This window comes from Rhipicephalus sanguineus, chromosome 11 (assembly GCF_013339695.2).
Source record: "Rhipicephalus sanguineus isolate Rsan-2018 chromosome 11, BIME_Rsan_1.4, whole genome shotgun sequence".
Taxonomy (NCBI): domain Eukaryota; kingdom Metazoa; phylum Arthropoda; class Arachnida; order Ixodida; family Ixodidae; genus Rhipicephalus; species Rhipicephalus sanguineus.
Genome location: NC_051186.1, coordinates 128601518 through 128615587, shown reverse-complemented (window position 1 = coordinate 128615587; position 14070 = coordinate 128601518). Strand labels below are relative to the sequence as shown.

The window sequence follows — 14070 nt, the reverse complement described above, 5'->3', positions numbered from 1 at the left end:
CCAACAGCGATATCGCTGGAAAGTTCGATAGCACCTGTATAAAAGCCGACGCACTTCGCCGCTTGTCAGTTGATCGACGGACGACGCCCTGTTCGCCGCTATCATTGTACAGCGTGTATTGCTGTAGTTCTAGTTCTCATTTTCCCGGCCACAAGTTCGGCCAAATAAACAGTTTCATTCTGCAAACGCCGACTGCTTTCTTCGTCGACGTCACGACCATGTGACAATATTATCCTAGCGTGTGTGTGTGCGTGTTTGTATACATTATCCTAGGATGACAAACTTTGTACTTCCCTGTAGGTAGAGTGGCAGTTACTACCTTCGGTTACTACGTCGCAGTGCTGGGCAGTATCGAAGGTACATTGTATCTTACATACTATATATCTTACTCTTTGGGTTAATGGCATCTTCGACAAATCGCACTGGTGCGCACCGGGGCGCCCTGGTGCGCCGTTTCGTCCAATCGTCGTAGCGCCTGGGTGCCCTGGTGCGCACCGGTGCGATTTGTCGAAGATGGCATAACGATACGTTCAATAATGTATCGTGTATCTTAAGATACAAGATACTGCTACAGAAACACCACCGTGCGGAACGATGAACGTTGGCTGAACTCCGCTTTTCAATCAGATTGTGCTGCCACTAAGCCACCCGAATCCCCCCCCACCCCACCCCACCCCACCCGCAGCGACAATCGTTTCTCTTTCCGCCAGTATTCCAGCGAGGGAAGGCGAAGAGGTCTGCGCGTCTCAATCGGTGGAGCAGAGTAACGTGGTGGCGCGATCGGCTACACTCGGCCGCCCTTTTGATTTCTCGATTATTTTCTTTCTTTTTAGATCTGTCGGCGCCATGGCACTTGCTCGTAGCCACTGTACTGTGCCACGTACTACAATGCGTGCGGCGTCTTTCGTGAAAATTTATGCCGCTATATATGTCGTTTATCAAAGTGTCTCCTGCGTGGTGCTTCGTTACGAAGTGTGAAGAATGCAAGAATGGGGTTGCTTTGCATCTCGCAGCTTTCACGCATCAGCAATTTGAAAGATCTCGTGCATGTAGGTTGGACTGGTTTACAATGAGAGTGACTAACAGCCGTAGCACCCTCTGGTGCCGATTCTAGATGTAATAGAACAAGCATGCTATTTTCTTTTATTCCTGCTAAATTTCAAGGAGTTCATTCAATTTCATTGCTGGCAATGAATGCAGTAAGTGCATTCATTGCCGTCCTCGGTTTGCATCTTACCCGCCACGGTGGTCTATTGGTTATGGTGCTCGACTGCCGACTCGAAAGTCGTGGGATCGAATCCCGGCCGCGGCTGCCGCATTTCCATCGAGGCTAAATGCTTGAGGCCCGCGTACTTATATTTAGATGCGCATTAAAGAACCCTAGGTGGTCTAAATTCACGGAGGCCTCCACTACGGTGTCCCGTACATCGTCTAGGCCCGTTTCTGGCCGTCTGCGCATTGCATTTGACTGTCAGCGTCATTCCTATTATTTACATATCTACTATCGGCGTCAAATGAAACCCAAACAGCGGCAAGCCTTTGCAGTGGCATAGTGCGCATTTACGCGCATCTGGTGCGGTTCGGTCAGCAGATAAGGTTTGATGTCCTCAATGGAAACAAGATGCGTCCCAAAAAAATGTCTCTCCTAGCGTTATTTCAATTTTACACCCGTCGGGTGATCCGGTATTGCGAATAAGGTAATACGCTTACGGACAAGGAAAGATTGCACAGCGGTATTTGGGCCATCGTGCGTAGGCTTCTTACTGTAGTGTAATTGGCAACTCGTTACTGGTGGACAAACGTTAAGTGTTAAGCAAGAACCACTGAAAGCTCAGCGTATGAAGAGCTGTCATGTTAAGCAGCCAAACAAATCCTATGAAGTTGTCTGGGCATGAAACTAATACTTTCCAAGCAAGTACTTTTGTAGATAGACTTTTGCTGCTTCATTATATAGATATTGTAAATACAATTGGTAAGTATCGTATCGGATACAATATTTCCGGAAGTATTTTGTATCCGTATCTCATACTTCTTGCCCGAGAACTTATTACCTCAAATAGTCTAATACACCGTTCCCATGGCGCCTCAGCGGCCACTCTGATCAACGCCGGCGCTTGGCATGACAAGTGAACAAGTGGAGCCCTCAGTGAGTTCACAACATTTATTCAGTCTCCCGGGGTCGTCGGCGCCTAGTCGTCGTCGGATTCCTCTTCGGCTGCTGCTGCAAGCAGAAAGAAAATCACGTTGGTAAACATTTGATGTTTATGATGCGTGGGCGCACTTACACACCGCCTCCTACGTGTATGGTATCGCAGTATTTTCCCAACCGACGAGCGCAAGATAATGGGTAAAAAACGGCTATTAATCTAAATCATATGGCTGCTAACCGGTACACGGTGTGCTATCCCAAAGACCAGGTAAGTACCTACAAATGGACACTTCCGAGTCCAACCTCTTTCGAACCAGTACCGTGCCTCCAGGTCACAGCCATCACTCTCCCACCCCGAGAGATCTTGCATACACGTTCCACTCAATCACATTTGCTGATTAACGTGACGTACATGCATATGTGCATTTCCTTGCTGTTGAAAACCTTGAAATTCCGGCGCCAAACACCGCGAAATTTTAAAATGAGCCTGACCTTTTGCTTTTTTTTTTCTAAACATAAAGCTATGATCATGAAATTAAAAACATTTGAGTTCTTCGAGTCAATCCAAGCCGATTAGTGTCTCTATCTGCGGTGTGTATCAGTGGTAATGCTTACCCTTCTTGGACTTGGGCTTTTTCTCTGAGGAAAATAAGAGGGGGAGAAAATTTTTTAATGGTGCGTCGAAAGCGGGCAAAGGGCGTGTCGTTCGGTAGGCACTGCCGAAGGCGTTTTTTTACATGGCTCGATTTGATTTGCGCGCTGTGCAAAGCAATACTATATCTCGGACAAGTGCGTCAGGACGAGTTGCAACTGGTACTTAGACGATCCGGCAAACCAGTGCACATAGCGACCTCGTTATGTTTGCTAAATGTCTTATTCCTGGCGCCGTGCTTGAAACATGGAAGACGGTGGACAGTGAAGAGAGCGGAGAGCGGTGAAATAAGGGAAAATTGCGTGTAGAAAGTAGTAGAATCGAGGCAACAGTGGTATATGGTTTGTGTGCTCTTATTGTATTCAAGCCACTCAGTTCTGCCACACAAATGCATTCGCATCAGGCTTGCTTTCTTTTCCTTTCTTGCAAACCTGGCTCTCGCCACTTTCCTTTTAAGAATGCTATCCGATGTTGATAGCACGCACGCCGAGTGACCAGGAAGCGCCGAGACGTACCGTTGCTAACACAAGGAAAATACGGGAGGTTGTAAGGCAGCAGTACTGCCCAACTATTGCACCTTAAAAGCAGCCTTAGGGGAGTACCGGACGCTCTAAAGAAAGGCACGCTAGCAGAGTTCATATTTGGGCTTGTTGTACGACGAAAATAGCGCTCGAAGCGGGGCATACGAGAAGGGGCTACACAACACAGGCGCAAACTTTTCACAGGAGCTAACATTTAACAAAATGTTTGCATGCATTTTTTTCATGTGCACAGCTACTTATGCTGAGCACCTTACAAAAAAAGTCACAGTTTCGCCGCAAGGGCGAAGCAATGAATGCGATAGCAAGGAACTAATGCTATACGAAGTGAGGCTCGCCAATGGATACTCTCAGTTTGAACAGCGCTTCTGTTGCAAGGCGGCCGAAGGCGGCCGCCTTGCAGCAGGCGGCCGAAGCAGCGAAGGCGGCCGAAGCAGCGAAGGAAACTAGCGTGCTTCAAGTGTCGACCTGTGACACTTCGTTTAGCGGCGTCCCTGAGCTCGAGTGACATTCGTACGCGCCGTAACATGAGCGCGGACATCACGGTGAAAGCGTGAAACATTCCTCTACCCCTCGCCACGAGAAAACCGCGCGAGCAGACAGCGGAAGGGCAATCTTCTCCCATGCGCAAATATAAGAAGAAGCGAGCGAGCTCGCCGATGACTTTTAAACGCGCCCGCGGGCTCCTAGCGCCACCTCGCTAGTATTGAAGAAACGCTTATTATCGCCTGCTGTCTCTGAGTCCGTCCAGCGCTAAATGGTGCATATATAACGCTCGCCGTTAGCTACGTGGAGGATCTGCGTTTCGTGGCGTAGTGGATAGCGCCGCTCGCTGCGGACCAAGAGGTCCCTGGTTCGATTCCGCGCTTCGGAAGCATTTTTCTGAGTTATATTTCTGTGGGGACTTTATAGATATATACATACTTATACATATACGGTGCATGACGGCGGCGACGGCGACGGCAAAATCCAGCCGAGACTCCATATAATTGCTATCGCAATAAAACACAATCGCACCTGCGCACAGATCCTTTTAATGTCGCTATTGCCCTGGTGTGTCTTTACCTAGAAAGGTAAGCTTTTTCACTCAAAGCTACAGATGGGCATCTAACGCAATTCTGGCCCGCACGTGTTATGGCGGCTGCCTCGATGATTTCTCGTGTAAGAGATGACTTTACGGGGCATACAGAGGGAAATAACATTCGGTTTATAGACTTACGCCTTCAGTTCTTGGGAAATCACGTTTAATGGATGTCTGAACCTAGGGCGAACACGCCATTACTTTTATTCTATTCGGCACACTCGTGAAGATATATTGTGGTTTCTCGTTTCATTAGTGCCCAAGTCAAGCGCCCGCAGATTCTTCGCCTCACTGAAGCCGGATATGCCTTAAGTTCGCAGTTAGTACAGCAGAAGACATAGTAAAATCTGCTCGTCGGGCACAAACACAGGAACTGGAAGCGCGAAGTCTAGATAATATGAAAAAGAAGGCAGGTATTCCAATTTTCTAATTATGTTTTTTCAGCGTCTAGGAAGCTTGTCTCACTGCGCAATTAAACCAACGCTGTAAAACTAAGCACAGACATCGTGTACCAGATCCCTATCTCCTGTGGTAAGTTTACATCGGCGAAAATGGCCGGTGCATCAACGATCGGCTAAGAGAACACTACTACAATGTGAATAGCACGATTTAGGGTCATCTTTGTGTGCACTGTCGCTGCTGTGGGTATGAACCTATTTTCGACAGGTGCAAGATTTTATCTCGATGTAAGTCACCTCTTACACGAGAAATCATCGAGGCAGCCGCTATATCACGTGCGGGTAAAAAGAGCGCACTTTCTAGACAAAGATGCCAGGGCGATAGCGACGTGAGAAGCATCTGCGCGCATTCTGTGTTCTTTACAAGGTGCAAGTAGCTGTGCACATGCAAAAATAAAACATTTTGTCGACGCGCCTGTGTGTTAGCCCCTTCTCGTGTGCCCTGTTGATCCAGCGCTGCTTTCGTCGCTTTTTGGATAACTGTCGTGGAACAGAAAGACACCCTAAATACGCCCTTTTCCTGCCAGCATGACGTTGCGCTCTTGATAGGAAAGGGCGAGCGCAGAGTTTTCAAGAAAGGAAACGGGAGAGTAACAGCTGAGCTAGTTGGTACGTATTCGTGTTAAAGAACACTGACAGAAGCAGGGTGTCGGAACGAAATGCTTTTTGTTTCGGTTTTAGTTTCGTTCCACCGCAAAAAGTGTTTCGTTTCCGTTCTGAATCGAAAAAAAATGTTCCGTAACGGTTCGTAACGGTTTTTTTATGCAAAAATTTGAAGAAAAGGTAATCGTAAAAAACATTGGATTTGTGATGTAGTTACTTTCCCTCCTCTTAAGAAAGTGGGACAAGGGTAAAACAAGTTCTTCAGAGGAGCGGAAGTAACTGTACCACGAATTCCTACAAACTAGCACAAACCAGTACTAATTTCAAAGTAATACTATTGTGGGCGTTCATTAGTAATACTATTGTGGGCGTTCATTGACTCATCTACCCTCTTCATGCATCTTCATCATCATGGCTGTTCGTCGTCTCCATCGGTTGCGGGAACTCGGCTTGATTGTGATCTGTGCCTCGGGTGTGGTCGCCTCACCGTGCTTCAGGGCCTAATAAAGGTCGCGTTACCCGTTGCGTCACAAGTGGTGGAGGCTGCTCAGTGATCTTACTTCCTCTTCCAACCTGCTCGACCTCCTGGAGCTCCGCTCAGGTCGCCGTCTTTACCAGGTGTCCGGCAGCATGCCTCAGGACAAGCCAACCGGTGCATCTGCATCTCGCTCCACGGCCCCGACTACCGCGGCCTATCCACCCTGGATTATCAGTGGGCACCAGCGTGATCCCCATATGTTCGCCGGACTTAAGATGTGGAGGATTGGTTGGACAACTACGACCGAGTGAGTTCAACAAACAACTTCGGCGTGTTTCTTTCTATCTCACGGACGTAGCAAAAACGCGGTATTTCAATCACGAAATTGATTTCACGGGACCCATTTCAAGCAACAGCTTCGCCAAATTTTCGGTACTCCGGCAGTTCGTTCTGCCCTCGCAAAGAAGACCTTGGACGCTCGCAAGCAACAACTTGGCGAATCCTGCACCTCATACATTTAGGATGTGCTTGCTTTTTGTCGCCGTTTCAACACCTCCATGACCGAATCGGAGAGGGTTCGCGATCTACTGAAAGGCATCGGCACTATCGCCTTCAATGCGTTGGCCATACAGAACCTGACAACAGTCGCCGACGTTGTTGCCACGTGCCAACGCCTAGGGCAACTCGAGTCTCAGTGGTTGCTGAAGGACAGCCCTCAACAACGCCACCGTCGATCCCTTCGTTGCGTGCTATGGTCCGCGCGATTATACGGGAAGAGCTACAATCTCTTGGCCTATCAGCGACCCCGAGTCCACCGCGTATATGGCCGCTCCAGCATATGTAGACTCTCTGACCCCTCGACTCCAGCCAACGTACGCACAAGTCGTCGCTGGTTCACCGGGCGTCGTGCAATAGATGCCTGCACACTCGACGCCTGTCCACCTGGCTTCGATGACACCGAGTGCGCCTAGCCAGCCCTAACACCCACCATGGCGATCGCCCCGTCCGGTCTGCTATTACTGCGGGTATTGTGGCCACATTGCACGCTTTTTTCGTAAGCGTCAGCAGGACGAGCGCCGTGGATTCGACGCCTACGAACGGGATGATGGTGGCGCCGGGGCCACGTTTCAACGCCGTCCTTACGCTCCGGCTCCACGTCGCTCTCTATCCCCAACTGCAATATTCGAGACGGCACCAACTTACCGCCCCACTAAACGCCGCTCACCGTCGCCTCTTCGCCGCTCTACGTCACCACAGCGATTTGTCTCGCAGTTCACCGACCATCGCCCGGAAAACTAACCTATGAAGCTTTTGGAGGAAAAGCTGCATTGAACGACAAGACAAATTCCTGCAGTGCGTCCATATAATATGGTATTTGTTCTAGTAGAAGGTGTATACGTGGACGCTTTGATAGACAATTGTGCTTGTTTATCGGTTATTGATCGTTCTTTGTGTTCCGTCTCCGGAAAGTCACCACCCCTTATGATGGACCTACATTGTTGGCTGCTCAAGGGGACGTGATTCTACCTTCGGCCATTCGAACCGCTCGTGTTTTCATTGATGGACCTCTCCATTACGTACAGTTCGCCGTGCTGAGTTCGTGTGCCCACCAGCTTATATTAGGGTGGGGTTTTCTGTCTACGGCAAACGCTTCCATCTGTTGCTGAGAACGTGTTGTTCACATGAAGGAAACCGACTATGCCCTTTCTGCGGATGACAAGCCACTTCGCTTGCTCGCTGTGAAGGATACCGAGCTACCACCTGGTCATCAACGAATAGATACCATCGCCTCTGACGTGATCGACTATTGTGACGCGCTTGTCCTGCCGTGTGCACGCTGTCTCGCAAGAGGAATAGCCTTTGCTTCAGGGCTGGTGCGGTCCCACGATGGCTGCGAACTTCTCTACGCTACAAACCAGACGTCCGAGAAAATTCTCATCCCTAAAGGCCCCACAATGGCTTGCGTCACGGAATCCCAGCCTCTCTGTTCCGCTCGTACCGGCGTCCTCTGACCCTTTTTCTGTTGAACGTTTCCCATGCATATCTGCTCTCGCTGCGACTATCAGTCCCGACCTGACCTCATCGCAGTCAGATGAGTTGCTTGCCTTGTTACAAAAGAATGCGTATCGTTTGATGCCAATTCTTCCTCTTTTGGACAAACGTCCATTATCACGCATCGGATCGAGACGGATGGCACTTCTATCGTACGCCGTCGACCATACCGCTTTTCTTCATCCGAGCGCCGATATGTTGCAACGGAACATCATACGCCCCTCCGCGAGTCCTTGGTCATCTCCCGTTGTTTTGGTACGGAAAAAAGACGGAAAAAAGCTGAACACCAAGAAGTGCCGTTTTGAGAGAAAGACAATTGAAGTGTTAGGTCTCATCGTAAGCAAGGACGGCATTCGTCCTGATCCAGACAAGATTTCCGCTGTCCAGCACTTCCCGCGCCCTGAAAAAGATAGATTTGTGCAGTTTCCTCGATCTCGCTTTTTATTTTCGCCGATTCATTCGAGACTTCGCCTCAATCGCTTCGCCTATGCACAAGCAGCTCGACTCCGGCGTTTCCTTTGTGTGGTCTCCTCAATGTGAATCGGCGTTTGTCTATCTGAAGTGTGCCCTCACGTCCGAACCACTCCTTTGCCATTTCGATGAAACCGCACCTACACTCCTGCATACGGACGCTAGTGGTCATGGCATTGGAGGTATTCTGCTACAGCGAGGCAAGTCTTCACGCGAGAGGGTCGTCTCATACCGAAAAGAATTATACCATCACCGAGCAGGAGTGCCTAGCCGTTGTTTGGTCTGTACAGAAGTTTCGACCTTACCTTCACGGCCGCCACTTTACTGTGGTTAGAGGCCACCACGCCTTGTGCTGGCTCTCGACACTCAAGAACTTGTCTGGCCGCCTTGGTCGCTGGATTCTTCGTTTGCAAGAATATAACTTCAGTATTACATACAAGTCGGGGAAAAACACCAAGACGCCGACGCGCTTTCACGCTGCTCGCTTCCTTCGGAACCATATAACTGCACCAGCACTACCGCACGCGACGAGCTCTCGGCCATCCCTTCTCCACGCGTTTCATCCTTAGCTACTATGGGCCCCGACTTCTACGAACGAGTGTGGTTCATTGTTATCTCACCAACGCGCTTATCCTTACTGTCGCCGCATCATGGACCGCCTTGACGGGACTTAGCGGCCCCCTAACGCCCGTTAGGTCTTCGTCGACAGCTGACGCAAGTCAGGCTCAACAACTGCGTCCTGTACCGCCATATCTACCATCCTGACGGTCAACGTTGGGTGCCCGTTCTACCTCGCTCTCAAGGCATATCACGACGACAAGACCGCTGGACACTTGGAATTTCAGACAACGTACGATCGCATCAGATGTCACTACTACTGGCCGGGATTGTCCACTAGCGTAGCGAAGTACGTTGCTTCGTGCGCGCTTTGCATCGAAAGCTCCACACATCAGCTCAAAGCGGACAACTACAACTACTCCCGTGTCCGCTGGAACCATTTGAGGTAGCTGGCATCGATTTGTATGGTCCGCTTCCTATGACAGTCACCGGTAATCGATGGATAGTTACAGCTGTCGACCATCTGATATGCTACGCCGAAACAGCTTCCGTGGCTTCTGCATGAGCTTCCGAAGTGGCTGATTTTATTCTCCAAGCCCTAATCCTACGTCACGGTGCTCCTCGTGTCATCCTGAGCGACCGCGGAAAGGCATTTCTTTCACACCTCCTTGACGAATGCTCAAGGCATACGGCACAACCCACAAAACAAGCTCCAGTTACCATCCTCAAACAAACGGGCTGACTGAACGCTTTCATCGTACGCTGTCAGACATGATAGCCATGTATATCCAACCGGACCACAGAAATTGGGACACAATTTTGCCATTCGTGACTTTGCGTACAATACCTCCGTACAGCGCACAACCATTTACTCGCCATTCTACCTCGTCCATGGTCGTTTCCCCTCTTCTTTCCTCGACGTTTCTTCTCTGCACCTGTTAAACCATCTCTATCCACCAGTGAAGAATACGTATCCCGGCTGCTTCATTGCCACCAGCTCGCCCGCGTCAACACTGAAGCAATGCAACAGGACCGCAAGCTTGAATATGGTGCATCTCATCGCGCCATGTCCTTCAACCCTGGCGATGAAGTGCTGCTGCTTACACCCATTCGCACTCCTGGCTTGTGCGCCAAATTTCAATTACGCTTTATTGGCCCCTACACGGTCTTGGAGCAAACGCCTCCCGTCAACTATCACGTGGCACCCGCTGTTCTCCCAGCGGACCGCCGCTGCCGGGCCGCAGAGATAGTCCACGTATCACGCATTAAGCCTTTCCCAAGGCGTTCTTCGCTTTAACCTGTGGTCAGGATGACCGCTCTCGCGTGTGGGGGAAGTTAGTGTCGTTCATTAGACACATATACCATCTTCATGCATGTTCATCATCATGGGTGTTCGTCGTCTTCATCGGTGGTGGGAACGCTGCTTGATTGTGATCTGTGCCTCGGGTGCGGTCGCTTCACCGTGCCTTCAGGGCCTAATAAAGGCCGCGTTAACCGTTGCGTCAAACTATTTTCTCAAAAGACAAATACGAATTTTAATGGGTTCAATGCTTTGTGTCAAGGGAGTGAGCATGATCTCAGTAGCAGCACATCCTTGAGTGTACTCTCTGATGTGCGAGACCGCTGTTCTGATAAAAAGATAGCCAGGCCTGCGCGGAACACGCAGCACAGTCGCAGCGAAAGGTGGAAGATCGGATTTTGTAGAGCCCATTGTAGGGTCTCTTGGGGCAACTAATGCAAGTACACATGCAAGGTACCCACTACGGCATAAATCATCGCAAATTTTCTGAAGCAGTGAAGTTCGCACTATGCCATTTTTCGCCATTCTTCGGAGAATCGTGGTACCCGCTACTCATCTGTAAGTCATTATGTGCACTTTGTGCTGTGGCTGATGATGATGAAGTATTGTGGCTGGGCACTTTGCAGTGGGTTCGAAGCAGTGTTGCGGAATGGGCGCCTCTATTCTATTCCAATTCAATACCGGGAAATTACAACTTGTTGCAATTACATTCCTTTCAGTTCATCGGAATAAAAAAACAGCCCATTCGGGCTCTGGGAATGGCCGGGAACGCCCCGTAAAGCTGATGTTATCAGACGCATTAGGAACTGGAAAAGTACGCAAAACACGTTACCAAGTATAACTAGGGACGTTCAGCGCAATAAAACGGAGCCACAAGAAAGAGACGCAGACACGCAGCACAGTCGCAGCGAAAGGTGGAAGATCGGATTTTGTAGAGCCCATTGTAGCGCATGTGTTGTCTGCGTCTCTTTCTTGTGGCTCCGTTTTATTGCGCTGAACGTCCCTAGTTATGCATCTTTACCAACCCGCCCAACTCGCCGCACTTGTCACGTTACCAAGGTCGAGGGATAGTAGCTTGGTGACGTATCTCGCGCAGTGCAACTACCCATAGGGGCAGCTCTCCAGCTACCTATAGTATTTGCATGGTCAGCGTGTTTGGACGAATGGTGGCGTTTTAGGCTCATTCACACCGAAGGCGGGGCGGCCAAAGCGGCAAAGCGGCAAAGCGGAAAGCGGGGAAAGCCTCTCTAGGCGGCGAAAACGAGGCGGCAAGAAATCGGCCCGGGAGCGATGGCTTCGTTTTCCACCCCCTTTCGCCGCCCGGAGAGGAGGTTCTCCCCGCTTTCCACTTTGCCGCTTTGCCGCTTTGGCCGCCCCGCCTTCGGTGTCAATGAGCCTTAAATGTGTTAATGGTAAAATGACGACATAGTGTATTTTTTTGGTGGCCAAAGTAGTGTTAAAAAAGAGTAAGCAATTTTGCCACGCATCTGGAGCGGTCGGGAAAATATGAAGAAAACTATCATTTGGTTAATGGGGAAGAAAACCCTCTAGATCTGCTGGTATTAGTGCACCGCTCGGGCACCTTGTGCCTTTGCATCGAAAATGGAACGCTGGGCCGCACTGCTCGTTAGCACTCATGTTTGTCAAGCGCGCCTCGCAAGCATGATTGGGGTGAGGAGAACTTTTTGTGTTCGCCTGTGCCCAGGTATGCAATGTCTTCCTTGTCGCAAAGGTTATTTACGTGTGTCAGGTACTAAACTGCTCGTGAGATAAAGATCTGGCTGTGTATAGAGTATTCGCCACTTTCGTGTGGGGGTATCAATGGGAACCAACGCGCAAAAATAATTCGTTTACTCCTTTCTGTATCTGCTGGGAAAATGCATTTGTTTGTATACTAACTTATGCCACCGTTTGTAGTAAGCGCGTTGCTTGTAAGTGTACCGTGCTTGTAATTAGCCAAGCCATTTTAAAAATACTGCTTTATTCTTAATTTCGAGTCTCTGACTTACTAATGTTTGAAGTTTGAAAAACAGGACGCAGACGAAAACGTGCTCTATTTTCGGAAAAAGACTTAACTCTATTCCCATTCCATTCCGTGCAAAAGGCGCTTAATTCCATTATCATTCCATTCCTCCAAGCGTTGTCGCCATTCCATTCCGTGGTCGCGAAAATTGGATTCCGGAGTCATTCCAATTCAGGCGGGGCAACTCCGCAACACTGGTGGGAAGCATTAAAGCACACACTCTTTGCGCTATTAGTATTGCCCGATGACAGGAAGTTACTTTCCTCTTCTGCCACGCTATATAACATATGTTGACGCGATTCCTTGCCCGACATGACGCCTGTATAGAGTGTTTTTGCGAAGGAGTTACAAGCACCAGCGTGGCACTCTGGTGGAAGACCCTACTGCCACGCAGAGGGCGCGGGTTAAAATCCCATCCGATCCTAGAAATTTGTTTCTCTCTGAATTTCTTATATCACGCGATTGCGGTCACGGACACCGGCGGCGGCAGACAATTATGGTGCCAAAGTCAGCTGTTGTGATCTCATAACAGCTTTCGCTGTAACAAACTTCAGCGCCGACAATGCCCTCTCCACGTTGGCCTTCGTGACAGGCGCGCGAAAGTCCGCTTGCGTTAATATAAGCATCTCTGGTTGCCACTGTTTTCGTTTTTCGCACAATTTTAACATATCTTTGCTTTGGAATTCATGACTGTGGTACGCGCGAACACTGCAGCCTGAGATATGCATAACTGCTCACGTTGCATGCGCTCAGTTGTTCCGGATTGCGAAGTTTTCTCGTGAACCGAAGAATGAAAAAAATTCGGTTTCACTCCGGAATGAAATAATAGATAAAGTTTCGGTTACGTTTTCGTTCCGGTCAAAAATATCGTTTTTTTTTCGTTTCTCGTTTTTGGTTTTTGTTCCGTTCCGACACCCTGGACACAAGAGAAGTCGGACACCACAAACGACAGACGATGATTGTGCTCTTGCAAGAAGACGCCCTAGATACGCCTTTTTGGGGTGTAAAAGCTTACTCGGCTCCTCTTCGGTGTCTTCGGAATCCTCTTCCGCATCCGCTTTCCGCTGTTTGGACTTTTTGGGGGACTTCGCCGGTTTCGCCTTGGAGGCTGCGGAAACAATGCGGTCATAAGTTCCGCCTGCTAGGACGTCAGAATTATTCATTAATGCTTTTAGTGCATTTTGTCAGTCCGAGACTTTCATTATCTCCGAAGAGAGTTTTTTTTTAGGCCTGGGAAAGCATAGGCCTGGGAAAGCATAGATGACGTCAGTTTTGTCTCTTGTACCGTACTAGGTGTGAAGTTAACTGAAATGAAAATAGTAGTGGGCCAAAAATCATTCTTTACGTCGGTGGGAAAGGGCGACTTTTCACGGGTTATTTTTCATCCTCTTCAATTTATTTCAATTTGCGTCACAATCGGTATACTACAGTCGAAGACAACAATTAACGTCGTCTGTGCCTTCCCAGGTTTAATCGTCTGCTCGACTTTTTTTATTAGTGCACGCGAATTCACCTGTGCACGCTTTGCTTTCGTGTTTAAAGCTGGTCATAGCGTGGACGCTATGACCGTGTCTCTATTCAAAAGTTTTGTATATTACCTCTGCGGCATTGGTTTCATGTTTAATTATGTGCGTTAATATTTTAATTAGATATTTATTTTTTAACGCGCGTTTATGACAGCATAACTGTAGTCATTCAACCTCAAT

At 49.1% G+C, this 14070-nt stretch overlaps 1 long non-coding RNA gene across 1 annotated transcript; it reads right to left on the bottom strand.

The window, feature by feature from the left end:
- Positions 1-2143: 2143 nt before the first annotated feature.
- LOC119373561 (uncharacterized) lies at positions 2144-13470 on the bottom strand. The gene is made up of 3 exons (XR_005179896.2): positions 13380-13470; positions 2765-2788; positions 2144-2221 (listed from the first exon to the last, which is right to left on the bottom strand). It is a non-coding gene; the product is annotated as an uncharacterized LOC119373561 (long non-coding RNA).
- Between the last annotated feature and the right edge of the window lie 600 nt (positions 13471-14070).